This window comes from Canis lupus, chromosome X, assembly GCF_011100685.1.
Source record: "Canis lupus familiaris isolate Mischka breed German Shepherd chromosome X, alternate assembly UU_Cfam_GSD_1.0, whole genome shotgun sequence".
NCBI classification, from domain to species: domain Eukaryota; kingdom Metazoa; phylum Chordata; class Mammalia; order Carnivora; family Canidae; genus Canis; species Canis lupus.
The window spans coordinates 51,545,281-51,569,661 of NC_049260.1; the positions used below are offsets into that span (position 1 = coordinate 51,545,281).

The following is a 24,381-nucleotide window of genomic DNA, read 5'->3' on the forward strand; positions in this document are numbered from 1 at the left end:
GTACTTGATCTCAGGACCCTAAGATCACATCCTGAGTGAAACCAAGAGCCAGATGCTTAACAAACTTCACCACCCAGAAGCCCCCAGAAGACTTTTTTTTTATTTTTTTATTTTTTTAATAATAAAATTATTTTTTATTGGTGTTCAATTTGCCAACATATAGACTTGGTTTTTTTAAAATACTTTATGTATTTACTCTTAAGAGACACGGAGAGGGAGGCAGAGACATAGACAGAGGGAGAAGCAGGCTCCGTATGGAACTTGATGTAGGACTCTATCCCAGGACCCTGGATCACATGCTGAGACACAAGCAGACATGCAATCACTGAGCCACCAGGAGTCCCACAAGACTTTGTTTTTGATTGGGCATAAATAGTATTGGAGAAGTGTGAAAGAAAAGTGGAGGAACTCAGATCTAGAAATCTCTTAACTCTTCCAATGCTCTTAATCATTTATCTAAGCCATTTACTTTTCCCTGCTGCTGCCATTTGCTTGCACTAGACCTCTTCCATGGCACAGGGGCTTGTTCTTTCAGTGTAATATCCTATATATTCTATTTGTCTCTATTATTATATCAAGGGGCTCTAAGTTGGAAGGGCAATTTCCCTCTTTTCTCTATACCCAGAGATACTCATTTATAGAAATGTTCCTGGAAGTTGGCTGTCCCTTTCTCAGGAGCCTCCATGGCCCTTGTGTGGCCTGGGCCCAGGCTCAAGGATTGAGGAAGGTGCCTAGAGCTCTCTGATGACTAATGTTTGCAGTTCTCTGGGATTCACTTCTTGTCCTCATGGGAAATCTCTGCAAATACTGTGTGATCCCAGCCATCCTGGGGGCTTTACCCAAAGAATGATCTTGGCTGAGCCTCTTCACCTTCCATTTCTAAACTTTGTATATTTCAAGGGAAATCTGATCTGGACTGTTCTGATTCATTTATACTTAAATCATCCAAAAACTGTTGTAAGAGTGGATTCAGCTCCAAAAATGCCTTATAAGCTTTGGTTATAAAACTTCCTAAGATTTTGTGGGCTAGAATTCTTGTATTCCCTTTCTCTTTGAAACAATATGTTGTGATTTTGCCAAGAGTAAATGGATTTTCAACCTCAAAGAGATTGTGTTTTGTTCAAGAGTCGGAAATCATGAAACTCAAAGGTTCAAAAATACATCCTTCAGGAACTGGCAATAATGAACCCCAGGAGAATGAAATAAATGACAAATCTAAGAGTATCTGGATAAAGGGATGACAAGGGGCATGCATTCTTTCTTTTTGGCTCAGTGCTCAAAAGCCTCAGAATTTTTGTCCTGTAACTGGGGAAAGGGGCCATGAGACAGCACATTCCTACAAGGCACAAGCAAAATAAGGTAAAAACAAACAAACAAAAACTATAATTTTTAACAAGTGCCTGCCAGTTTGTGGTTATTTTTGCAGTTTTTCCACTCATTTAATCCTCAACATCCCTGTTGAAACGGGGCAACAGAATGAGGTTCAGAGGAAGTGAAGTGACATATCCAAGGCCATAGAACTTATCTACAGCCAAATTATGAATTTTCTTTAATTGATTTCAGACTAAAATAGACTGAGGAGAAGTAAGATGTAGACACTTACTGTGAGGAGCTGATGGTCAAGAAGGCAACTATGACAAGGTGTCTATCACACTAAAATTTCCTAAACAAAATGGGGTATATGAAGTAGAAATTCCAACAATGTGCATATTCTCTTGATTTTAAATTTACTTAAAAATTGCTTTCTACTCCCTTGTTCTTATTTCTTGAAATTTGTATTGACTCCCTCAGCCAAAGATAATGTCAGGTACAAAATAAGCATTTGGACAGTGGATGAATAAGTTAATGAATAAATGCATAGAAACACAGGTGATAGGTCACAGTGACTGACTTTTTCTCGAACAGTGTTTTTTTCAAACTTCCCTTGTGATAAAAATTACTTGGAACACTAGTTAAATATATAGACTACCATACCTCTTCTATGAAAATTCTGATTTAGTAGTTCTGGATTGGGACTCAGGAAAGTGAATTTTGACAATTTCCCCAGATGATTCTTGTTATCAGAGAAGTTGGGGAAACACTGGTCTAAAAAAGCCCCTGCTTCTATTTTACTTAACTAGTTCAGTTTTTCCTGTGTCCAACTCAGGGAAGATTGAGATACAGGCTCAGAGGAGGCTACAAGTTTAAAACTGATATGATGTCTCCTATTATTCATGGTTTCTCACTATTAACCAAGAACTTTTACATCAATGTCAGAGACTATTGGTACTCATGAATATCCATGTTTTTATCTTTTTTCCTGGGCATAAGTTTCCCAACTTCCCTTGCCCTTGGGTTCAGCCATATGACTGTATTTGACCAATACAACATAAGAAGTAATGCATATCATTTTGAAGTTTAACCATAACAAACTTCCCTGTGCAATCTTCTCCCACTTTTCCTTTCCAGCATATGAATGAGGAATACTTCAAGTACCAAAGGAGTGTACAGCTACAAGATGGAATGAGTCTGGACCCCTTGATGACTATGTAGAGCAAAGTCACCATCAATTAGATTGTAAAATAAATGGGAAAAAATATTGTTAAGTAACACATTTTTTTAAGGTTTTTGTAGTTTCTTATTAGAGTAATTTATTTACCTGAACTAATACGACATCCATCACTTCATATGAACATTCATTATCTTAAGTGAGCTTCACTGCAGTCTTGTGACATAGAGACATTCCTATTTCATAGACAAGAAAATTGAGTCTCAGGGAAGAGGCTTTTGCTTACCAAAGATGCTTAGCTAAAAACAATACAATTAGGATTAAAAACAAGTTTACCTGCCATGTGTTTGTGTTTTTAAGGAATGTCATTCAATTCAGAGTTATCCCAAATCAACTGGGAAAAGTGATGAAAATAAGAAAAACTATTGAAATCTTATCCTTTCTTTAGAGCAATGGTCCAGTGAAATCTCCAGCAAGATCTCTTCAATATCTACTGCTAAGAGTTGTCTTTTGCTTCATTGAAACTCCATGGGAAATATGTGCATACATATATTTTTTTTGTTCGTGCATATCTTAAAGCATACTTATATTCTTTCTCCAAATTTTTATTTAAATTCTAGTTAAACATACAGTGTAATATTAATTTGAGGTGTACACTTTAGTGATTCATCACTTACATATAGTGTTCATCATAAGTGCATTTTTAAATACCCATTCCCTATTTAACCCATCCCCCTCACCCACCTCAACCCCAGCAACCTCTTAGAGTATGTTTGATATTTCCTTTGCTTTACATTTATTTGTATATTCATCTTTTAACCTTTATACTCATTATTCTCCATACTTCACCAGAGTATGAACATCTCAAAGGTTGAAATGTGTCTTACTCATCTTTCTGTGCAACTTCCAGTTCAGCATCAGGTACATTAGTTTTATTTCCAATGTAGATGTAGAGTGTGAATGTGTGAGCATGCACAGGCATGAATATGTTTGTATGTCGGCATGCGTTTGTGTAGATGTGATAATGTATGCATTTTAGAGGTATATAGATCTTGTTGGGGCTGAGTGTGCATCTGTGCAAGTTTTAGAAAACTGTGGAGCTAACTGCATGCATGCATATCTGTGTGTGTATTGGTAAGATGCAAATCTGTACATGTGCTTATGGACAAGGCTTGGAAATTTTTGCCCTGGGCCTTGGTAGGAAAGAGATTTTGTGTTTGCTGAAATAATTCTTCAACAAAATCAAAGGATTTTATGGTTGCTGCTCAGCACTGAAGATACCAAAGGCCAGCTCTAAAGCCATTTCCAAAGTTTCTGTGGGTTCTCTCCCACAGGGAAATGGGTCACAAAACCAGGGATCAACAAAAATGAAGTCAGCAGAGTTCACATTTGAAGCCCTTACTTTCCGTTTCTATGACATTTTCTGTGCCCTCACTGTCTACAGCCAGTTCCTAGGACCTTCAATTGAAGCAGATCTCTTGGCAATAAGGAAGCTCTATGAGAAGTAGAATTGGGCAGACAGAAACCCAATTTTATTATCTAAGGCTAATTTTGTACTTGTATTTTGGATCCTAGCCCTTCCAACCTTACCAAAGATTCCACATATTCACTTTTTACCTATACACCAGTATCCACCTATTTGCTCAAGCCACAATATTATTTTTTTAAATTTTTATTTATTTATGATAGTCACAGAGAGAGAGAGAGAGAGAGAGAGGCAGAGACATAGGCAGAGGGAGAAGCAGGCTTCATGCACTGGGGAGCCCGATGTGGGATTCCATCCCGGGTCTCCAGGATCGCGCCCTGGGCCAAAGGCAGGCGCTAAACCGCTGCGCCACCCAGGGATCCCTCAAGCCACAATATTAAAAGCCATCCTTACTCTCTTTTTCTCATCTCATACATCCAGCCCATTATTAAGTCCTGTTAGTTCAACCTCCAAATACAGTTCTCATTATTAAACCCATTTCTCTTTATATTTATCATCATCATAATCATCATCATCATCATCATCATCATCATCATCTCTTCTCTGGAATACTGCAAGGCTTTCTTCCAGGTTTTGTTACTTCCCACTATCCCAACCACATCTATTCTCAATAGAACAGCTGTAATGCAAATGTCACTCTCTCTGTCACTCATATAACTTCAAAAGCATCTCATTGTGTTCAAAATAAAGTCCAAATTTCTATCAAGGCACGTAAAAAACTCTATAATCTTCACCTTGGAAATCAATAAGAAAAAAAGAAAACACGGGGGAGTATCTTCTGTTTCTGTATACCTTAAGTCCCTTGACTTCCCCTGGAACTTGTCTGTCTAGCTGGTCTTCTGGGGGAGGGGCCTGTTGTGCTGATTTTCAGGTGTTAGCACTTGGGGGAGCTCTGCCCCCTGCCTGGTTCAGGGCTCAGTGGGGGTTGTTTATCCTGTGAGGCCCCAGGAGGAACAACCACAGTGGCAGCGGCCAGCTCTAGAGCCCTGGATTCAGCTCCCTCAGTAACTAACTATGGCTCTCCATCTGCAGGGGCCTGGATGCTCCGGGGGCGGGGCCGCTGATCTGCTCAGCTTGGGCAGGAGCGTCCTTGCTGTTCTGGGCCCTCCTGGCCTCTGCCTGTCCCGGAGCGAGGTCGGATCCTGGGCTGTGTCCCCGGCGCCCTGTGCTCCTGGGCCTGCGCTGTTGGATTCGTGCTCCCGGCCGGGCAGCCCCCTCTTCGCGGAGCCGCTGCCCCAGCCCCTCCGAGCTGCTCCCGGGTCCTGCTGTGCGCGCGCTGCAGCCCTTAGGGAGCTCGGTGCACTCTCCTGGGCGCGCAGGTGTCTGTTAGCGTCCCAGGGAGCCTGAGGGTATCCCCGCCCTCCTGCGGTCCTGCTCCAACTCCCTGTGAGCCCCTTTCTGTCCGGGAAGATTGGTGAAGCTCCTGCTTCTCCGGGGCGGGACGGGGCTCTCCTGTCCTGGGGGCACTTGCCCGGCCTTAGCCTGGCTCCTCGCGGGGCCCCTCCCCCTTGGATGCCTTTTGTTTCTTTATTTCTTCCCCGCCCCCCACCGCCCCCGTCTTCTTACCTAGATAGAAACGCGAACTCTTCGCACTGTAGCATTCCAGCTGTTCTCTCTTTAAATCTCAGGCCGAATTCGTAGATTTTCAGTATGATTTGAAGGTTATCTAGGTAATTTGGTGGGGACAGGTGACTTGGGGACCCTACTCTTTCGCCATCTTGCCCCTCCCTAGGATCGGGTATTTTCAATTGATTTTTCCTCAAGTTCACTAATTTCATCCTCCGCCATTTCCACTCTAGTATTGAATTTATCTAGCAAGCTTTTTATTGACATACAGTTTTCAAGTCTACAATTTTCATTTGATTATTGAGCATAAGTGTCACATTATTATTTGTTCTTTCTATCCTATTCCTTTAATGAGATTTTCTATTTTATCAGAGAATTATTATTTTTCTTTTATGATAACTGCTGTAAAAATACTTGGAAAATAATTTTAACATGGGATTTATATTTGTGTTGGCATCTGTTGGTTGTATTTTCTCCTTCAAGTTGTGATTTTTTTTGGTTGTTTTTTTTTTCTCCCACTTTTTTTTTAATTTTTTTTTTAAAATTTATCTACGATAGTCACAGAGAGAGAGAGAGGGAGAGAGAGGCAGAGACACAGGCAGAAGGAGAAGCAGGCTCCATGCACTGGAAGCCCGACGTGGGATTCGATCCTGGGTCTCCAGGATCGCGCCCTGGGCCAAAGGCAGGCGCCAAACCGCTGCGCCACCCAGGGATCCCCTCTCCCAGGTTTTATTTAAATTCCAGCTAGTTAACACATAGTGCAATACTAGTTGCATTTGTAGATTTAGTGATCCATCACTTACATACAATACAGGGTGCTTATCACAAAAACTACCCTCCTTAATACCCATCACTTGTTTAACACATTCCCCATCAATCCACCCATGACCTTTTCTACCTGAAAAGTTCTAGAATAAACCATTGGTTTATTCTCTATAGCTAAGAATCTGTTTCTTGGTTTGCCTTTCTTTTTTTCCTCATGTTCATTTATTTTTTAATCTTATTAATCATATGTTTGTATTATTTTTGTATACTTTATATTGCAGTTCGACTTGCCAACATATAGGTTAACACCCAGTGTTCTTTCCGTCAAGTGTCCTGCTAAGTGCCTGTGACATGATCACCACATCCCCCCACACACCTCCTCTTCCATTACTCCTTTTTCGTTTCCCAGAGTTAGGAGTCCTCTCATGTTTTGTCACCCTCTCTGATTTTTCTCGCTCATTTTCTCTCCTTACTCCTATGATCCCTTTCACTATTTTTTATATTTCCCTTATGAGTGAAACCATATGATAAATGTCTTTTTCCAATTGACTTACTTCACTCAGCATAATACCCTCAGTTCCATTCCTCAGAAAATGGTGGGTATTCATTATTTTTAGTGGCTGAGTAATATTCCATTGTGTATATATATATATATATATATATATATATATATATACCACTTTTTCTTTATCCATGCATCTTTTGATGGACACAGAGGCTTCTTCCACAGTTTGGATATTATGGACATTGCTGCTATAAACATTGGGATGCAGATGTCTCGGCTTTTGACTGCATCTGTATCGGTGGGGTAAATACCCAGTAGTGAAATTCATGGGTCGTAGGGTAGCTCTGTTTTTAACTCTTTGAGAAACCTTCACACAGTTTTCCAGAGTGGCTGTAACAGTTCACATTCCCACCAACAGTGCAAGAGGGTTCCCCTTTCTCCACATCCTCTCCAACATTTGTGGTTTCCTGTCTTGTTAATTTTCACCATTCTCACTGGTGTAAGGTGGTATCTCATGGTGGTTTTGATTTGTATTTCCCTGATGGCAAGTGATGCAGAGCATTTTCTCACGTGCTTGTTGGCATTGTCTATGTCTTCCTCTGTGAAATTTCTGTTCATATCTTTTCCCATTTCATGATTGGATTGTTTGTTTCATTGCTGTTGAGTTTCATAAGTTCTTTATATATCTTGGATACTAGCCCTTTATATGATATGTCATTTGCAAATATCTTCTCCCATTCTGTAGATTGTCTTTCAGTTCTGTTGCCTGATACTTTTGCTGTGCAGAAGCTTTTTATCTTGCTGGAGTCCCAATAGTTCATTTTTGCTTTTGTTTCCCTTGCCTTCATAGATGTATCTTGCAAGAAGTTGCTGTGGCCAAGTTCGAAAAGGGTGTTGCCTGTGTTCTCCTCTAGGATTTTGATGGATTCTTGTCCCACATTTAGATCTTTCATCCATTTTGAGTTTATCTTTATGTATGGTGTAAGAAAATGGTCTAGTTTCATTCTTCTGCACGTGGCTGTCCAATTTTCCTAGTGGCATTTATTGAACAGACTCTTTTTCCGGTGAACAATCTTTCCTCTTTTGTCGAATATTAGTTGACCATAGAGTTGAGGATCTATTTCTAGGTTCTCTATTCTGTTCCATTGGTATGTGTGTCTGTTTATGTGCCAGTACCACACTGTCCTGATGGTCACAGCTTTGTAGTACAACTTGAAATCTGGCATTATGATGCCCCCGGCTCTGGTTTTCTTTTTCAATACTCCCCAGGCTATTCGAGGTCTTTTCTGATTCCACTCAAGTCTTAAGATTCTTTGTTCCAACTCTCTGAAGAAAGTCCATGGGATTTTGATCGGGATTGCATTAAACGTGTAAATTGCCCTGGGTAACATTGACATTTTCACAATATTAATTCTTCGAATCCATGAGCATGGAATATTTTTCCATCACTGTGTGTCTTCCTCAATTTCTTTCAGAAGTGTTCTATAGTTTTGAGGGTATAGATCCTTTACCTTTTTGGTTAGGTTTATTCCTAGGTATCTTATGCTTTTGGGTGCAATTGTAAATGGGATTGATTCCTTAATTTCTGTTTCTTCAGTCTCATTGTTAGTGTATAGAAATGCCACTGACTTCTGGGCATTGATTTTGTATCCTGCCACGCTGCCAAATTGCCGTAGAAATCTTGCGGTGGAGTCTTTTGGGTTTTCTATGTACAGTACCATGTCATCTGTGAAGAGGGAGAGTTTGACTTCTTCTTTGCCAATTTGAATGCCTTTAATGTCTTTTTGTTGCCTGATTGCTGAGGCTAGGACTTCTAGTACTATGTTGAATAGCAGTGGTGAGAGTGGACATCCCTGTCTTGTTCCTGATCTTAGGGGAAAGGCTCCCAGTATTTTCCCATTGAGAATGATATTTGCTGTGGGCTTTTCATAGATGGCTTTTGATATGCTGAGGCATGTTCCCTCTGTCCCTATACTCTGAAGAGTTTTGATAAGGAATGGATGGGGTATTTTATCAAATGCATCCTCTGCATCTATTGAGAGGATCATATGGTTATTGTTTATATTCTCTTGTTCATGTGATCTATCACATTGATTGTTTTATGAGTGTTGAATCACCCTTGCATCCCAGGGATAAATCCCACTTAGTCATGTTTAATAACCCTCTTAATGTACTATTAGATCCTATTTTGTAGTATTTTGCTGAATATTTTTGCATCTCTGTTCATCAGGGATATTGGTCTATAATTCTCCTTCTTGGTGGGATCTTTGGTTTTGGAATCAAGGAGATGTTGGCCTCATAAAAATTATTTTGCAGTATTCTTCCCTTTCCATCCTTCGGAATAGCTTTAGTGGAATAAGTAGCATTTTTTGTTTAAACGTTTGATAGAATTCACCTGGAAAGCCGTCTGGCCCTGGACTTTTGTGTCTTGGGAGGGTTTTGATGACTGCTTCAACTTGATCTCTGGTTATTGGCCTGTTGAGGTTTTCTATTTCTTTCTGTTCCAGGTTTGGTAATTTGTGGTTTTGCATAAATGAATCTATTTCTTCTAGATTGCCTAATTTATTGGTGTATGGCTGCTCATAATATGTTTTTAAAATTGTTTGCATTTCTTTGGTATTGGTTGTGATCTCTCCCCTTTCATTCATGTTTTTATGAATTTGAGTCTTTTTTCTTTTTAATAAGACTGGCTAATGGCTATTTCATTAATTATTTCAAAGAACCAACTCCTGGTATGGTTGATCTGTTCTCTAGTTCTTCTGGTCGTTATTTCATTGGATTCTGTTCCAATCTTTATTATCTCTCTTCTTCTTGGTGTAGGTTTTATTTTCTGTTCTTTCTCCAGTTCTTTTAGGTTTGAGGCTAGCTTGTGTATTTGAGCTTTTCAATTTTTTTGAGGAATGATTTTTGCAATATATTTCCCTCTTAGAACTTCTTTTGGTGTATCTGAAAGATTTTGAATGGTTGTGTATTCATTTTCATTAGTTTCCATGAATCTTTTTAATTCTTCTCTAGTTTCCTGGTTGACCCATTCATCCTTTTAGTAGGATGCTCTTTAACCTCCACGTGTTTCAGTTTCTTCCAAAATTCTTCTTGTGATTGAGTTCTTTTTTTTTTAATTTATTTTTTATTGGTGTTCAATTTACTAACATACAGAATAACCCCCAGTGCCCGTCACCCATTCACTCCCACCCCCCACCCTTCTCCCCTTCCACCACCCCTAGTTCGTTTCCCAGAGTTAGCAGTCTTTACCTTCTGTCTCCCTTTCTGATATTTCCCACACATTTCTTCTCCCTTCCATTATATTCCCTTTCACTATTATTTATATTCCCCAAATGAATGAGAACATATAATGTTTGTCCTTCACCGACTGACTTACTTCACTCAGCATAATACCCTCCAGTTCCATCCACATTGAAGCAAATGGTGGGTATTTGTCATTTCTAATAGCTGAGTAATATTCCATTGTATACATAAACCACATCTTCTTTATCCATTCACCTTTCGTTGGACACCAAGGCTCCTTCCACAGTTTGGCTATCGTGGCCATTGCTCCTATAAACATCGGGGTGCAGGTGTCCCGGCGTTTCACTGCATTTGTATCATTGGGGTAAATCCCCAGCAGTGCAATTGCTGGGTCATAGGGCAGGTATGTTTTTAACTGTTTGAGGAACCTCCACACAGTTTTCCAGAGTGGCTGCACCAGTTCACATTCCCACCAACAGTGTAAGAGGGTTCCCTTTTCTCCGCATCCTCTCCAACATTTGTTGTTTCCTGCCTTGTTAATTTTCCCCATTCTCACTGGTGTGAGGTGGTATCTCATTGTGGTTTTGATTTGTATTTCCCTGATGGCAAGTGATGCAGAGCATTTTCTCATATGCATGTTGGCCATGTCTATGTCTTCCTCTGTGAGATTTCTCTTCATGTCTTTTGCCCATTTCATGATTGGATTGTTTGTTTCTTTGGTGTTGAGTTTAATAAGTTCTTTATAGATCTTGGAAACTAGCCCTTTATCTGATATGTCATTTGCAAATATCTTCTCCCATTCTGTAGGTTGTCTTTTAGTTTTGTTGACTGTATCCTTTGCTGTGCAAAAGCTTCTTATCTTGATGAAGTCCCAGTAGTTCATTTTTGCTTTTGTTTCTTTTGCCTTCGTGGATGTATCTTGCAAGAAGTTACTATGGCCGAGTTCAAAAAGGGTGTTGCCTGTGTTCTTCTCTAGGATTTTGATGGAATCTTGTCTCACATTTAGATCTTTCATCCATTTTGAGTTTATCTTTGTGTATGGTGAAAGAGAGTGGTCTAGTTTCATTCTTCTGCATGTGGATGTCCAATTTTCCCAGCACCATTTATTGAAGAGACTGTCTTTCTTCCAATGGATAGTCTTTCCTCCTTTATCGAATATTAGTTGACCATAAAGTTGTGGGTCTACTTCTGGATTCTCTATTCTGTTCCACTGATCTATGCGTCTGTTTTTGTGCCAGTACCACACTGTCTTGATGACCACAGCTTTGTATTACAACCTCAAATCTGGCATTGTGATGCCCCCAGATATGGTTTTCTTTTTTAAAATTCCCCTAGCTATTCGGGGTCTTTTCTGATTCCACACAAATCTTAAAATAATTTGTTCCAACTCTCTGAAGAAAGTCCATGGTATTTTGATAGGGATTGCATTAAACGTGTATATTGCCCTGGGTAACATTGACATTTTCACAATATTAATTCTGCCAATCCATGAGCATGGAATATTTTTCCATCTCTTTGTGTCTTCCTCAATTTCTTTCAGAAGTGTTCTATAGTTTTGAGGGTATAGATCCTTTACATCTTTGGTTAGGTTTATTCCTAGGTATCTTATGCTTTTGGGTGCAATTGTAAATGGGATTGACTCCTTAATTTCTCTTTCTTCAGTCTCATTGTTAGTGTATAGAAATGCCATTGATTTCTGGGCATTGATTTTGTATCCTGCCAAGCTACCGAATTGCTGTATGAGTTCTAGCAATCTTGGGGTGGAGACTTTTGGGTTTTCTATGTAGAGATTCATGTCATCGGTGAAGAGGGAGAGTTTGACTTCTTCTTTGCCAATTTGAATGCCTTTAATGTCTTTTTGTTGTCTGATTGCTGAGGCTAGGACTTCCAGTACTATGTTGAACAGCAGTGGTGAGAGTGGACATCCCTGTCATATTCCTGATCTTAGGGGAAAGGCTCCCAATGCTTCCCCATTGAGAATGATATTTGCTGTGGGCTTTTCATAGATGGCTTTTAAGATGTCGAGGAATGTTCCCTCTATCCCTACACTCTGAAGAGTTTTGATCAGGAATGGATGCTGTATTTTGTCAAATGCTTTCTCTGCATCTAATGAGAGGATCATATGGTTCTTGGTTTTTCTCTTGCGGATATGATGAATCACATTGATTGTTTTACGGGTGTTGAACCAGCCTTGTGTCCCAGGGATAAATCCTACTTGGTCATGGTGAATAATTTTCTTAATGACTGCTGGATCCTATTGGCCAGTATCTTGTTGAGAATTTTTGCATCCATGTTCATCAGGGATATTGGTCTGTAATTCTCCTTTTTGGTGGGGTCTTTGTCTGGTTTTGGAATTAAGGTGATGCTGGCCTCATAGAACGAATTTGGAAGTACTCCATCTCTTTCTATCTTTCCAAACAGCTTTAGGAGAATAGGTATGGTTTCTTCTTTAAACGTTTGAAAAAATTCCCCAGGGAAGCCATCTGGCCCTGGACTTTTGTGTCTTGGGAGGTTTTTGATGACTGCTTCAATTTCCTCCCTGGTTATTGGCCTGTTAAGGTTTTCTATTTCTTCCTGTTCCAGTTTTGGTAGTTTGTGGCTTTCCAGGAATGCGTCCATTTCTCCTAGATTGCCTAATTTATTGGCATATAGCTGTTCATAATATGTTTTTACAATCGTTTGTATTTCCTTGGTGTTGGTAGTGATCTCTCCTTTCTCATTCATGATTTTATTAATTTGAGTCTTCTCTCTCTTCTTTTTAATAAGGCTGGCTAATGGTTTATCTATCTTATTAATTCTTTCAAAGAACCAACTCCTGGTTCTGTTGATCTGTTCCACAGTTCTTCTGGTCTCGATTTCGTTGAGTTCTGCTCGAATCTTTATTAACTCCCTTCTTCTCTTGGGTGTAGGATCTATTTGCTGTTTTTTCTCTAGCTCTTTTATGTGTAAGGTTAGCTTTTGTATTTGAGTTCTTTCCAGTTTTTGAATGGATGCTTGTATTGCGATGTATTTCCCCCTTAGGACTGCTTTTGCTGCATCCCAAAGATTTTGGATGGTTGTATCTTCATTCTCATTAGTTTCCATGAATGTTTTTAATTCTTTCTTAATTTCCTGGTTGACCCTTTCATCTTTTAGCAGGATGGTCCTTATCCTCCACGTGTTTGAAGTCCTTCCAAATTTCTTGTTGTGATTTAGTTCTAATTTCAAGGCATTATGGTCTGAGAATATGCAGGGGACGATCCCAATCTTTTGGCATCGGTTCAGACCCGATTTGTGACCCAATATGTGGTCTATTCTGGAGAAAGTTCCATGTGCACTTGAGAAGAATGTGTATTCAGTTGAGTTTGGATGTAAAGTTCTGTAGATATCTGTGAAATCCATCTGGTCCAGTGTATCATTTAAAGCTCTCGTTTCTTTGGAGATGTTGTGCTTAGAAGACCTATCGAGTATAGAAAGAGCTAGATTGAAGTCACCAAGTATAAGTGTATTATTATCTAAGTATTTCTTCACTTTGGTTAATAATTGATTTATATATTTGGCAGCTCCCACATTCGGGACATATATATTGAGGATTGTTAAGTCCTCTTGTTGAATAGATCCTTTAAGTATGAGATAGTGTCCCTCTTCATCTCTCACTACAGTCTTCGGGGTAAATTTTAGTTTATCTGATATAAGGATGGCTACTCCTGCTTTCTTTTGAGGACCATTCGAATGGTAAATGGTTCTCCAACCTTTTATTTTCAGGCTGTAGGTGTCCTTCTGTCTCAAATGAGTCTCTTGTAGATAGCAAATAGATGGGTGCTGCTTTTTTATCCAGTCTGAAACCCTGTGCCTTTTGATGGGGTCATTAAGCCCGTTCACATTCAGAGTTACTATTGAGAGATATGAATTTAGTGTCATCATGATATCTATTCAGTCCTTGTTTTTGTGGAATGTTCCACTGAACTTCTTCTTAAAGGGGAATTTTAAGAGTCCCCCTTAAAATTTCTTGCAGAGCTGGTTTGGAGGTCACATATTCTTTTAGTTGCTGCCTGTCTTGGAAGCTCTTTATCTCTCCTTCCATTTTGAATGAGAGCCTTGCTGGATAAAGTATTCTTGGTTGCATGTTCTTCTCATTTAGGACCCTGAATATATCCTGCCAGCCCTTTCTGGCCTGCCAGGTCTCTGTGGAGAGGTCTGCTGTTACCCTAATACTCCTCCCCACAAAAGTCAGGGATTTCTTGTCTCTTGCTGCTTTAAGGATCTTCTCTTTATCTTTGGAATTTGCAAGCTTCACTATTAAATGTCGAGGTGTTGAACGGTTTTTATTGATTTTAGGGGGGGGATCTCTCTATTTCCTGGATCTGAATGCCTGTTTCCCTTCCCAGATTAGGAAAGTTTTCAGCTAGAATTTGTTCAAATACATATTCTGGCCCTCTGGCCCTTTCGGCACCCTCGGGAACACCAATTAAACGTAGGTTTTTCTTCCTCAGGCTGTCGTTTATTTCCCTTATTCTATCTTCATGGTCTTTTAATTGTTTGTCTCTTTTTTCCTCAGTTTCCCTCTTTGCTATCAACTTGTCTTCTATGTCACTCACTCGTTCTTCCACCTCGTTAACCCTCGTCGTTAGGACTTCTAGTTTGGATTGCATCTCATTCAATTGATTTTTAATTTCTGCCTGATTAGCTCTAAATTCTGCAGTCATGAAGTCTCTTGAGTCCTTTATGCTTTTTTCTAGAGCCACCAGTAGCTGTATAATATTGCTTCTGAATTGGCTTTCTGACGTTGAATTGTAATCCAGATTTTGTAACTCTGTGGGAGAGAGGACTGTTTCTGATTCTTTCTTTTGAGGTGAGGTTTTCCTTCTAGTCATTTTGCTCAGTGCAGAGTGGCCAAAAGCAAGTTGTACTGTGAAAAGGAGAAAAAGAGTTGAGAAAGAAGGAAAGAAAAGAGAAAGAGAAAAAAAAGAAAGAAAAAAAACGAAAAAAAAGAAGAAAAAGAGAAAGAAAAAGAAAGAAAGGAGAAAAAAGGAGGGTGGGGGAAGGAAACAAATCAAAAAGCAAAACAAAAAAAGAAAAAAAAAAAGAACCACGGGGGAGTATCTTCTGATTCTGTGTACTTTAAGTCCCTTTGCTTCCCCTGGAAGTTGTCAGTCAGTCTAGCTGGTCTTCTGGGGGAGGGGCCTGCTGTGCTGATTTTCAGGTGTTAGCAGTTGGGGGAGCTGCTCTGCCCCTGCCTGGTGCAGGGGTCAGTGGGGGTTGTTTACCCCGTGAGGCCCCAGCAGCAACAGCCCTAGTGGCGGGGCCAGCTCTGGAAACCTGGATTCAGCCCCCGCAGGAACTCCGGAGCTCTCCATCTGCAGGGCCTGGAGGCTCCGCGGCGGGGCCGCTGATCTGCTCAGCTGGGGCAGGAGCGTCCTTGCTGTCCTGGGCCCTCCTGGCCTCTGCCTGTCCCGGGGGAGGCCGGATCCTGGGCTGTGTCCCGGAGCCCTGTGCTCGGGAGCCTGCGCTGTTGGATCCGCGGAGCCACCGCCCGAGCCCCCCCGAGCTGCTCCTGGAACCGCGCAGCCCCCTCCGGACGGAGCCTCTTCCTCTGCCCGAGCCCCTCCGAGCTGCTCCCGGGGCCGCGCAGCCCCCTTTGCGGAGCCGCCGCCCGAGCCCCTCCAGCTGCTCCGGGTCCCACCGGGTCCCGCCTTGCGCGCTGCAGCCCTTAGGGAGCTCGGCGCACTCTCCTGGGCGCGCAGTTGCTGTTACTGTCCCGGGGAGCCCGAGGGCATCCCCTCCCTTCTGGGTCCTGCTCCAACTCCCTGCGAGCCCCTTTCCGCCCGGGAAGGTTGGTGCAGCTCCTGCTTCTCTGGGACGGGGCTCTCCTGTCCTGGGGACTCTCGCCCCGGCCTTAGCCCGGCTCCTCGCGGGGCCCCTCCCCCTTGGAGGCCTTTGTTTCTTTCTTTATTTTTCCCCGTCTTCCTACCTTGATAGAAGCGCGAACTCTTCTCACTGTTGCATTCCAGATGTTCTCTCTTTAATTCTCAGGCCGAATTCATAGATTTTCAGGATAATTTGAAGGTTTTCTAGGTAATTTGGTGGAGACAGGTGATTTGGAGACCCTACTCTTCTGCCATCTTGCCCCTCCCTCCTGAGTTCTTGTTTCAAAATATTATGGCGTGAAAAAATTCAGAGGAAAATCTCAATCTTTTGGTATCAGTTGTGCCTTGATTTGTGACCCATTATGTGGTGTATTCTGGAGAAAGTTCCATATGCACTTGAGAAGAATGTGTATTCAGTTGCATTCGGATGCAAAGTTCTGTATATATCTGTGAAATCCATCTAGTTCAGTGTATCATTTAAAGCCTTTGGTGATTTTTTTTTGCTTAGAAGATCTGTCATTTGCAGAGAGTGTCATGGTCATGTCATGTCAATACTCTTATTGTATTATTATCTAAATATGTCTTTACTTTGAATATTAATTGATTGATATACTTGGCAGCTCCCACATTAAGGGCATAAGTATTCATAATTGTTAGATCTTCTTGATGGATAGACCCTTTTAGTATGACATAGTGTCCCTCTGCATCACTTTTTATAGTCTTTGGGATAATTTTTAATTTATCTGATATGAGGATTGCTACCCCAGCTTTCTTCTGAGGATCATTTGAATGGCAAATGGTTCTCCAACCTTTCATTTTCAGGCTGGAGCTGTACTTAGGTCTAAAATAAGTCTCTTGGGATCCCTGGGTGGCGCAGCGGTTTGGCGCCTGCCTTTGGCCCAGGGCGCGATCCTGGAGACCCGGGATCGAATCCCACGTCGGGCTCCCGGTGCATGGAGCCTTCTTCTCCCTCTGCCTGTGTCTCTGCCTCTCTCTCTCTCTGTGACTATCATAAATAAATAAAAATTTAAAAAAAAAATAAAAAAAAAATAAAATAAGTCTCTTTTAGACAGCATATAGATGGGTCTTGCTTTTTTAATCTAGTCTGAAGCCCTGCATATTTAGATGGGATCTTTTAGCCCATTCATGTTCAGAGTAATTATTGAAAGATATGAATTTAATGTCATCACAATACCTATTCAGTCCCTGTTTTTTGTGGATTATTTCTTGGGGCCTCTTCTTTCTTTTACAGGTCCCCTGTAATATTTCTTGCAGAGCTGTTTTGTTGATCACATATTCTTTCATTTCTGCATGTTTTGGAAACTGTTTATCTCTCCTTCTATTCTGAATGAGAGCCTTGCTGGATAAAGTATTCTTGGCTGCATGTTCTTCTCATTTGGTACCCTGAATACACGACAGCCATTTCTGGCCTGTCAGGTCTTTGCAGAGCAGTCTGCTGTTAATCTAATATTTCTCCCCATATAAGTTAAAATCTCTTGTCTCTCACTGGTATAAAGATTTGGCCTTATGTTTGGAATTTGCAAGTTTCACTATTAAATGTCGAGGTGTTGAGTGGTTTTTATTGATTTTGTGGGGACCACTCTATCTCCTGGATCTGAATGCCTGTTTCCCTCCCCAAATTAGGGAAGTTCTCAGCTATTCAAATATGCTTTCTGTCCCTCTATCCCTCTTGGTTCTTTCCTGAACCCCAATTATACGTAGATTTTTCCATCTGAGGCTTTTATTCCGCTTAACCTTTCCTCATGGTCTTTTAATTGTTTTTATCTTTTTTCCTCAGCTTCCTTCCTTGCCATCAACTTGTATTCTATGTAGCTCATTCTTTCTTTCACCTCATTAACCATTGTCTTTAAGAAATTCAGTTTGGATTGCATGTTATTTAATTGATTTTTAAATCGGCCTGATTAGATCTAAATTCTGCAGTCATGAAGTCTCTTGAATCCTTTATGCTTTTTTCAAGAGCTACCAGTAGCTTTATAATTGTGCTTCTGAATTGGCTTTCTCGCTTCTAATTGCAGTCCAAATTCTGTAACTCTGTGGCAGAGAGTAGTGTTTCTGATTCTTTCAATTGTAATGAGTTCTTCCTTCTAGTCTTTTTTTGCTCAGTGCAGAATGGCTGTATGCGTGGGTTGAGTCAAGAATATGAACAACGACCTAATTAAAGTTCATCTAAGATGATTCTGATGAGGTTAGAGAGAAGAAAATAAAAACGAAGATTAAAACAAAACAAAATAAAACAAAAGGACCACTAAAGGGTAAAATAAATTTTAAAACAAAGTAGTAAAAAATAAAAGGCCAAAAAGCAAAAAAAAAAAAAAAAATAATAAGGAAAAAAATAAAGAAGAAAAAGAGAAAAAGACAAAAAAAAAAAGTGGGTGACTGGGAGATTGTGGTGGTGAAGAATTTGTAGTGGAGGGAGAATATAGTCAATATAGTCTACCTGAAAAGTTCTAGAAAGTGATCCTCTTGGTTCTTAGTGTATTATGTTCTGTATGTTTAGAGATGCTCAGTCCCAAATTTATAGAAACCAGCAATACTTATAGAAAGCCCCATGACTAACCATCAAAATATAAATGAAATAAAAGAGCGGGGCAGGATGGGAATGAAGAGAGAATATAATCTCACAGAATGAACCAGCATGGTATACTATTTGGTTCTGGGTGCATGCTGGTCATGTTTTAGAAGGTATTAACTTCTGCCATTGTAGAACAAAATGAGGCAGAGTAAACACAAAACACAAAACAAAACATTTCTCATATATCTCCCAAAATTAAATTGTGTATGTTGAAGGGAATCTAGAAGTGAAAAATATATCTAAGACATGTAATCGTATAAATATGAAAGTCAGAAAGCACAAAACTTAAAAATGAAGAGGTTGTTAAACATTGTAGTTAAGGTGGGAAAAGAAAAATATATGGGAAATTTTTAGTCTGATAGAAAAATGAGTTGTACTTGAAAAAGGGAAAAAAAGGAGAGGTACCCTCTAGTTCTATATACTATAAATCCCTTGACTTCCCCTTGGGCTTTCTAGAGCTGCTTGGTCAAGAATTTACTCTTCTGGTGTTCTTCCAGGTGGTCTTCTGGGGGAGGGATCTGCTGTGCTGATTCTCAGGTGTCTTTGCCTGGATTGAGATGCCTTACCCCCTGCTGGGTGCTGGGCTCAGTGGGAGCCGTTTATCCTGTGATGCCTTTGTTTCCTAGCAGCCCAGACCCCCCCAGGCACATGATGAAAGAAGGAGGAAGAACAATGGCAGCGGCCAGATTACAAGCTCTGGAATCAGTAACTAAGTCAGTCTCCCAGTCTGCACTGGCCTAGATGCTCCTGGGGCCTGCCTGGGTGCCCTGATCTGCACAGCTTGTGGGTGCCAGTGGCAGGAGAGTTCTCGCTGTCCTGGGCCCTCCCTGCTTCCGCCTGTCCCAGGAGGAGTGCAAGATCCTGGGCTTTGTCCACTCTGCACCCTGGGATCGGGGCCCGGCAATGCTGGAATCACACTTCCAGGGGGAACGGCTCCCAAAGGCAGCAGGGTACAGACACATCCCTCTGAAGCCGCCCACCTAACTGACTGGCTTCTCCCAAATGTCCCGCCAGATGGACGCTCCAGCCCTTTTCCGAGATAGGCCCACAGTTTGTGGAGTGCTTTCCGCTGGGATGCACTTCCTCTATTAGTGATTCCGGGAAACGAGGCTTCACTACCCCTCCTGTGATTCTGCCGGATTTCCCTGTTAAACACTTTTCCGTCCAGGAAGTATCTGGTGCAGATTTTTAAAGGTCCCGCTTCCCCAGGGCTGGGCTTTCCTGTCCCAGGGGCCTTCACCCAGCTTTAGCTGGGCTCCTCGCGGTGCCCCTCTCCCACTTGATTCTTTTTTATTTTGTTTTTTTCCACCTTCCTACCTTGCTAGAAGTGAAAACCCTTCTCTCTGTAGTGTAAAGAGGCTGTGGTCTCTTTAAATCTCAGGTCGAATTAGTAGGTGTTCAGGATGATTTGAAAGTTATCTAGGTAAGCTGATGGGTCCAGGTGAGTTGAGGGCCCCCGCTTTTCCACCATCTTGCCCCGCCCCATTTTTTGTATTATTTTTTAATTATTTATTTAAATTTTACTTAACTACAGTGCATTATTGGTTTCTGGAGTAGAATTCATTGAGTCATCACTTACAACACCTAGTGTTAATCAAATGGCATATATGTATATATATGTGTATATGTATGTATATACATGTATATATGTATATATATATATTATATATATATGATGGAATATTACCAGATGTTAAAAAGAATGCAATATTGCCATTTGTAATAACATGGATGGAGCTGGAGTATATTATGCTATGTGAAATAAGTCAATCAGAGAGAGACAAATACCAAGTGATCTCACATGTGGAATTTAAGGGGGGAAAATGACCATATTGGAAGTTGGGGTGAGGAGAAAGGGAAATAAAGCATAAGAGAAGCTTAATGATAGAGAACACACTGAGGGTTGATGGAGGGAGGTGGTTGAGGAGAAGGACTAAATGGGTGAAGTGTTTTAACGAGGTAATGGTTGTGATTAACACTAGGTGTTGATGAGGATCCTTGCCAAAATCCGCTGTTTCTTTTGTTATTAATTTTAGACATTCTGACAGGTGTGAAGAGATATCTCATCATGGTTTTATTTGTATTTCCCTGATGATAAGTGATGTTAAGCATCTTTCCATGTGTCTGTTAGCTATCTGATTGTCTTCTTCAGAAAAGTGTCTATTCAGGACATCTGGGTGGAGTGGTCAAGTGTCTGCCTTCAGCTCAAGTCATGAATCCTGGGACCAAGTCCCACATCAGACACCCAAAAGGGAACTTGCTTCTCCCTCTGCCTATTACTCTGCCTCTCCATCTGGGTGTCTCTCATGAATAAATAAATAAAACCTTAAAACAAAACAAAACAAAAAGAAAAAAGTGTCTATCCATGTATTCTTCCCATTTCTTAACTGGATTATTTGTTTTGGGGTATTGAATTTGATGAGCTATTTATAAATTTTGGATTCTAACCCTTTATCCAATATGTCACTTGCAAATATCTTCTCCAACTCTGTAAGATGAAGCTTTTTAGTTTTGATTGTTTTCTTCACTGTACAGATTTTAGTCTTGATGAAATCCCACTAGTTCATTTCTGTTTTTGTTCCCATTGCCTCTGGCAGTGTGTCTAGTTAGAAGTTGCTATGGCTGAGGTCAAAGAGACTTCTGTGTTCTCTAGGATTTTGATTGTTTCCTGTCTAATATTTAGGTCTTTCATCCATTTTGACTTTATTTTTGTGTATAGTGTAAGAAAGTACTCTAGTTTCATTCTTTTTCATATTGCTGTCCAGTTTTCCCAATGCCCTTTTTGGAAGATACTTTTTTTCCACTGGATATTCTTCCCTGCTTTGTCAAAGATTGGTTGACCATGGAATCGTGAGTCCTATTCTGGGTTCTCTATTCTGTTCCACTGATCTATGTGTCAATTTTTGTGCCAGTACCATACTATATTGATGACTACAGCTTTGTAATATAACTTGAAAATCAGGATGCATTCAAGTTCGTTTTTTTCAGGATTCTTTTGGATATTTGGGGTCTTTTGTGGTTTCATTCTAATTTTAAGACTGTTCTAGCTCTGTGAAAAATGCTGTTGTTATTTTTATAGGAGTTGCATTAAATGTGTAAATTTCTTTGTGTACCATAGGCATTTTTAACAATCTTTGTTCTTTCAATCCATGAGCATGGAATGCTTTTTCATTTCTTTCTGTTCTCTTCAATTTTGTTCATAAGTGTTCCACAGTTTTCAGAGTACATATCTTTTAACTATTTAGTTATATTTATTCCTATTTATCTCTTTGTTTTTGGTGCAATTGCAAATCGGATCAATTCCTTGATTTCTTTTTCTGCTGCATCGCTACTAGTGTAAAGAAATGTGACAGATTTGTGCACATTTATTTAATATACTGCAACTTTGCTGAATAAATATATTAGTTCTTGCAAATTTTTTGTGAATGCTTTTGGTTTCTCACAGACAGAATCATGTTGTCTGCAAATAGTGAAAGTTTTACTTCTTCCTTCCCAATTTGGATGCCTTTATTTCTTCTTGTTGTCTGATTACTGAGGCTAAGACTACCAGTACTATGTTGAATAATAATTATGAGAGTGGCATCCCTGTCCCATTCCTGACCACAAAGAAAAGATTCTGTTTTTTTGCCATTGGGGAAGATATTACCTATGGGTCTTTTTTATATGGCCTTTGTGATGCTGAGGTATATTCCATTCATACCTAATTTATTAAGAGTTTCCTTTTTGTCAAGAATGGATGTTGTATTTTTTCAAATGCTTTTTCTGCATATATTGAGAGAATCATATGGTTCTTATCTTTTCTTTTGATAATGTGGTATATCATGTTGATTGATTTGCAAGTTTTGAACTACCCCTGCAGCCCATGAATAAATCCCAATGGAATGTGGTGAATACTTCTTTCAATGTACTGTTAAATTCAACTTTCTGTTATCTTGTTGAGAATTTTTGCATCAATTTTTCTCTTTTTTATATATATTTTTTATTGGAGTTCGATTTTCCAACGTATAGTATAACACCCAGTGCTCATCCCATCAGATGCCCCCCTCAGTGCCTGTACCCCACCACCCCATCCCCCGGCCCACCTCCCCTTCCACTACCCCTTGTTCATTTCCCAGAGTTAGAAATCTCTCATGTTCTGTCATCCATTTGGATATGTGTCACTCACTTTCTCTCCTTTCCCATTAATCCCTTTCACTATTTTTTATATTCTCCGAATGAATGAAACCATATAATATTTGTCCTCTGATTAACTAAATTCACTCAGCATAATACCCTCCAGTTCTATCCACGTTGAAACAAATGGTGGGTATTCTTTGTTTCTAATGGCTGAGTAATATTCCATTGTATATATAGATCACATTTTCTTTATCCATTCATCTTTAGATGGACACTGAGGCTCCTTCCACAGTTTGGCTATTGTCGACATTGCTGGTATAAACATTGGGGTGGCTCTCTTTTTCCGACAGCTGCCGGGGAGCCCAGCGCAACTCATCCTGTCGCGTCGGTTCCCGTGGGTTGCCACGCCAAGTCCACCCAGCAGATCGTCCTCCAAGGCCCGGGGCTGTGGAGCTTCCACCTCGTGGGGGGCAAAGACTTCGAACAACCCCTGGCCATTTCCCGGGTCACTCCTGGAAGCAAGTTTGCGGGAGCTAACTTATGCATCGGAGATGTAATCACAGCCATCAATGGGGAAAATAGCAGTGGTATGACACACCTGGAAGCTCAGAACAAAATCAAGGGCTGCATGGACAACATGACCCTCACAGTCACCAGATATGAACAAAAAACCTGGTCTTCCCTGGTGACAGAGGAAGGGAAACGTCATCCGTACAAGATGAATTTGGCCTCGGAACCCCAAGAGGTCCTGCACATAGGAAGCGCCCACAACCGGAGTGCCATGCCCTTTACCGCCTCGCTGGCCTCCAGCTCTGCCCCCAGGGTCATCACAAACCAGTACAACAACCCAGCTGGTCTCTATTCCTCTGAAAACATATCCAACTTCAACAACACCTTGGAGTCAAAGACAGCAGCCAGTGGGCAGGAGACAAATGGCAGAGCCTTAGACCATTCTCAGCCTCTAAGTGGACTTGTCAACGACAAAGAATCTGAAGTTTACAAGATGCTTCATGAGAAACAGGAGTTAAATGAGCCCTCCCAAGCAATCCACTTCATTCCTGGTATTGCAGGAAATCTTAGAGTCTGAGGAGAAAGGGGATCCCAACAAGCCATCAGGTTTCAGAAGTGTTAAGGCTCCAGTCACCAAAGTGGCTGCATCTATTGGAAATGCCCAGAAGTTGCCCATGTGTGACAAATGTGGCACCGGCATTGTCGGCATGTTCCTGAAGCTCTGGGACCACTACCGTCACCCTGAGCGTTATGTGTGCACTGAATGTGGCCCCAATCTAAAACAGAAGAGCCACTTCTTCATGTAGGATCAGATCTACTGTGAAAAGCATGCTCGGGAGCGGGTCACACCCCCTGAGGGCTACAACGTGGTCACAGTGTTCCCCAAGTGAACCGGCAGGTCCACACCTGTTGCAACTCGATCTCTAAATGCTCTGGCCCTCTCCTCTTTTGAAAGTTCTTGCTGAATCTGGTTTTATCCCTGCCCATTAAACACCACGTCTCCCTGCCTCTGCTAACTGACTCACTGGCTGTGTGACGCCTGCTTTTACAATTAGCAGAGGATTGCTTTGTTCAGTGGCCCCCTTGCCAGCATCCTTGGGTCTTCTCTTTACTTCAGTTCATTTCTGCTGCAGATGGACATCAGCCACATTTGAACCAAACCGAATTGAACATGTCTGACATTGTTTCGTTTTTACTCAATAAATTTATAGACTCCAAAAAAAATTGGGGTGCAGGTGTCCTGCCGTTTCACTGCATCTG

General features: G+C 40.9%; 1 pseudogene; it reads left to right on the forward strand.

Annotated features, from left to right (window-relative positions):
• Positions 1–19,926: 19,926 nt before the first annotated feature.
• Positions 19,927–24,026, forward strand: LOC119878114 (annotated as a pseudogene).
• The last annotated feature ends 355 nt before the right edge of the window (positions 24,027–24,381 follow it).